Below are 4962 nucleotides of genomic sequence, written 5' to 3' on the forward strand. Positions count from 1 at the left end.
AAATTCCTGTAATTGAACAACAATGTAATGCTAAACATCTGAAGGGATTTGGCATATGTTAGAAGATGAGGAGATGTATGAAAGCTACAACTTAAAGAGTTTGATAGGATGGGCATCCAAAAGTGAAATCTGCTAATGTTGAGAAGATTTTGTTCCTTCAGAAGTTTAGTTTTCTACTCAAACATGGAAGCTAAATTTGAAAGCTGAAGTCTGAAAAACAGCAGTTTTTCAATATACCAGAACCTGATCCTCTGAAGTTGGCAGCTTTGTTGAATGCTAACTCTGATACTGAAGTGTTGTAACAATTATAATTCAGAGCTTAGTTTCAATTCTGAAGTTTCTTTTTAGCAATATTTCTTAATTTGGAAACTGTAGCTAAATCAAATTGCTGGAATTTTGCGAAATGTGCAGAAGTGGAGTATTAATTTGGTGTACCAGATGTGTACCAAGATATGTTACAAGCATTTGGCATAAACAATGGAAGAGATTGCTGGAATTGTCCAGCTCCACTGCAGTTACGACCACCCAAAATCCGAATCTGAAAAAATAGAAACAGAGAAAGAAAGAAGGAAGTAATTGCAAAAACTTGATATTCAGAATTTCAGAATTCCCTGTTCTGAGCTGCTGGAATTTGAAATGCAGATACAAAATGAGACCATTTTTCAAGGAACAAGTGAAAAGAGAATTCAGAAGTTGTGGATAGCTAAAATAGAAGCAAGAAACTGCAGATCTGTGGTTCTGAAACTGAACTACAGATTTCAGAAGCTGCACTGCAGTAAATCAGTAATGGCACAACAGGTCTACTGGACTTGGAATGTTATTACTGATAAAGCTTGGGAATGTTAGTTGAAGAGCCTAGTATAGGTGATGATAGCACCAAATTTTGTTTAGAAAGCTGCACAAAGAAGTAGGCATTCTAAAAATTGAAATTGGCACAAACAATGTCCAAATTCAATCCACATAATTTGCAGTAGTTGTGGCCTTAAAATTGAAGCTGATTTCTCTAATTTTCCAGAAGAAAAAAAATATAGAAATCAATGGAATTCAAGGATTTGAATTAAGCCATTAGAAGCTGTAAATGAATGTGTCAGTCTATGCATGGTGCATGCGAATTCTAGTTGTAACCAGTTGCTTCTGATTTATATGGGCTGAGTTTTGTTACAAACTTCTGAACAGTGAGGAGGATTTGAATTTCCACTATCGTTGTAGTGCAAGAAGGCAGTAAAAGGGAGTTGGTCTGAGTTCCTTTGATAATCATACAACATTTGCAGATTCCACATTAAATTTTGGAAGAAGGAAGTTTACACAAAATTGTGGCTCAGAGAAAGCTGAGAATTACAGTAGATTTAGTTGCAGAAATGAGCAGGAGCTGGGTTATGCTTAAATTTTGTTTGCTTCTTCTCAAGCAAATCGGAGAGGAGTATCATTAATCAGAATCTGAATTCTGAAGTTCATATTCATTCTGCTGCGGAGTGCTATTTAATTCATGTTGCTGAGACTTAAAGAGACTGAATAACAAAGCATAAGAGTGCTAGCAGTCAAAGAATTCTGGAATTGAAGCTTTGAAGGAAATATAGCTTATTGAAACCAGTGTGCCAGTTTTAATAACCACTGTTTTGTGCCAGAATTGTATGCAACTCCATTAGTTTTACCTCATCCACTTTATTGCTGAAGAATTTCTGAACTTTTCTGCTGCAATGTTGAGAATTCTGCCTCTGAAGAAATACTACAGATATAGAGAATCCTGCAGAATGAAGAATGATAACAGTGGTTGAAGCGTGTTAAGTAATTGGAAAGCATGATAAGTTTCATTGTCCGAGCCGGCCAAGATTTTAAGTGTGGGGGAGGAAGCTCTTCTTAATACGTTGATTTGAGTTTGTTTTTTTTTGTTTCCAAGTGCTGAAATTGAAGTGGAAAAACAGTGAAAAAAAAATGTTGGCAAATCAAGAGTGTATCAAATGTGGAGATAGAGTATCAAGAATTTCGGTTTGCTATCAAATTGAAGGGGAGTTTAGCTTGATGTTTTGAATTGGTAAAAACAAATGGTATTCATCTTTTTACACATCAAATTGGTCAACTCATCAAGTATATTCCTCCAATACTCTTATCTCTTTAATTTTTCATTGAATACTTTTCTTTTGTCAATTTCATTCACTTTCAATTGCTCTTTTTGATTCCATTCAATTCTTGTTGATAAATCCTTTTGATTCATGTATGCTATGTTCTATGGTGGTGGAGAATTAGGAAATAAGCAAGTTTATGGTAGTGAAATGTTGTGAGTTGCATTGAGTGAGCTCCACTTATACACATGCTTGAGTGTGAGAGATAGATTAGGTAAATCCCTTGTGAGATTGCAACTTGTTTAATTTTTCAATTGGATTGAAACTACCAAACATACTGATTATTGTTTGGATTGTATTCATAATTGTTAGTAATCTTTAGATGGTCTTAGTTAAATTCTTTTTACTATCTTTTAGATATTGCTAGGGAATTTTCTATGGAGATGATTTTGAATTTTCTTTACTTTCACGGGACGTTCAAGACTAAGTGTGGGGGATTTGATAACCATGATTTTACTGCATTATTTTGATTCATATATGCATGGTTTGATGTTGATTTCATAGGTTAAAATCATGGTTACATCACATTTTGTGCATTGTGTGTATTTTTGGACTTAATTACAAATTACTTTATTTTTATATTATTTGATGCTAATATTTGATTCTTATTTTGTAGGCATCAAAGGATCTTGGATTTGGATCTATTTGGACTGAAATTGGGCTCGAATCGGAGTTCAAACGAGAAGATCAAGCTTTGAAGCATTATGGGCCGTTTATCAAGCATAGGAGAGATCTGTACCATCCGTTGAAGATCTGGCCAATCCAACCTAATGGAGAGCAGATCTGAGCCATTGATGAAGATCCAAAAGTTTTGATCCAGATCTGAGTTCATCTAGCTATTGATCCAGCCCCGAATTAATCTGGACCGTTCAATGAAGACTGGGCCGATCTGGGCCATCCAGTGATGATCTGATCGATCTGGCCTACGGGAGGGTAGATCCAGACCCTAGATCAACATCAGTACCTTTGGATCAGATTTTGGATGACTTTTCACTGTTGATTTAGCCCGGAATCATCTCAGCCGTCCATTTCAGATCCAGATCTGATTTAAATCTGAGAAGCTACAGTGAGCTTCTTCGTTGACTCCACACCGTGCAGCAGCCTCATCCTCGCGGCAATCTTCCGGATTTCGGCCCCTTTCCTTCTCCAATCATTCTCCTGAGCTTCAATCTCGGTAGTGAGCATCTCGGCGGTATCATCCCGATCTTCTGGAGCCATTGGAGGGTGTTCTCTACGGTGGAATTTGGCTCGCGGCATCTCCCTTTTCCAGCTCGATTTGGAGGTGGTCTTCCAATCGACGACTCCGATTCCCATCAGCAACATTCGGAGGTGGTCTTCCGGTGTTCCTGAGCTTCACTCGACGTTCATCCGCGTTCCACAGCCTTCTATCAGATCCAGAGACCAGATTTCAGATTTCGGCCATTCTTGGGGTTTTGGGTTGTTTCCAACGTGCCGGGGGTGGTCCGTCGGCACTTGTGAGCATTCCTCGAATTGATACGCAGCTGAGACGATCCACTGAGGTCCGAAATTGGGTGGTCTCGATTTTGGCCTCTTGTGTGACGGCTTGAGTGTGAAGTTTGGTGAGATTTGTTGTGAGTTGGATTGGTTAGGGTTTAGTTCACTTTTATTATTGTTTTGTAACTTAGAACAGATTACTTTTATGTTTTGTTATATTTTTATGCAAGTAGTTAGCATTTCTTTCCTTGTTGAAGCTTAGTTTAATTTTAATTTGTTGCTTGGTTAAGTGTTTAGAGTTTAAATTCAAGGTAGGGTTTAATTGGTGTTGTAGATCAGATTTATTTGCATCTTGTATTTCATTCCTTAGTTTAAGAGTGTGTCAATGATTTAATCTTAATGTAGAAGTGACAATGCGTTAAGGTTTGATTGTTGGCACATAGGTAGGCTTTAGTTATGCTTTAGATTAATTTCTTTACTGTTGTGTTTTCCTTTGTAGATTTATATTCAAAGCTTTAAAACCCCCAAATTCCATTTTTATATCGAAACCCCCAAAAATAGGAATAAAAATACGATCCTAAGATTACATCCTTCATACTGTTGATTCCTCGAGAGCGATCCTGGGCTCGTTACTACAACATTATTGTGAAATTAAGGGGTTCAGTGAATATACATTGTTAATTTGATAAGCCTATTTGTGACATTTAATATAGATTTTAGGCATTATCACTTAGCTAAGTGGAACTAACTGAAGCTACCTCATCACATCTTAGACTAGCTAAGTGTTCAATTTTATGAATCACCTTTGTTTTAGAAAGTGGTCATTGCTCTAATACCTAAGAAGGCTTCTGTTCCTCACCATGGCCTCGAAGTTGAAAGCTAAAATATGCACTTAGTTAGTCAATAGTCAAACTTAAATTTAACACAAGGTCAAATAGTCCTAAAAACTCAAACTAAATTGATAAAGATAAATTTGACAACCATCTCACAAAATCATTAAGGTTCACTGTATAAAATGGATATAAGGTACAATCTAGTCCATTTAAATAAAATCCAAAACTAATTTAATTAATAAACTTAATCTAACTTAATTAGATCAAAATAAATTTAATTTTTCAAAAAATATCCTTGAGTTTATAATAATATTAAAATTTTTTACTTGAACATATTTCTCTTAACTTGAAAATTCTTAATATCTTCTTCAAAATATAATTTTTAAACTTGAAAAATCTTGTTTTAAAATATTTTTTTACTTTGAAAAGCTATTTTCAAATTTCAAAATATTTATGAAAATTCCCTTGAAAATTAATTTCTAATTAAAATATCTGACAATTCTTTTTGGAAAGCTCTTTTTCTAACTTCCAATATTTGTGAATGTCCATTTGAA

The sequence above is a fragment of the Zingiber officinale genome, chromosome 4B, assembly GCF_018446385.1.
Source record: "Zingiber officinale cultivar Zhangliang chromosome 4B, Zo_v1.1, whole genome shotgun sequence".
NCBI classification, from domain to species: domain Eukaryota; kingdom Viridiplantae; phylum Streptophyta; class Magnoliopsida; order Zingiberales; family Zingiberaceae; genus Zingiber; species Zingiber officinale.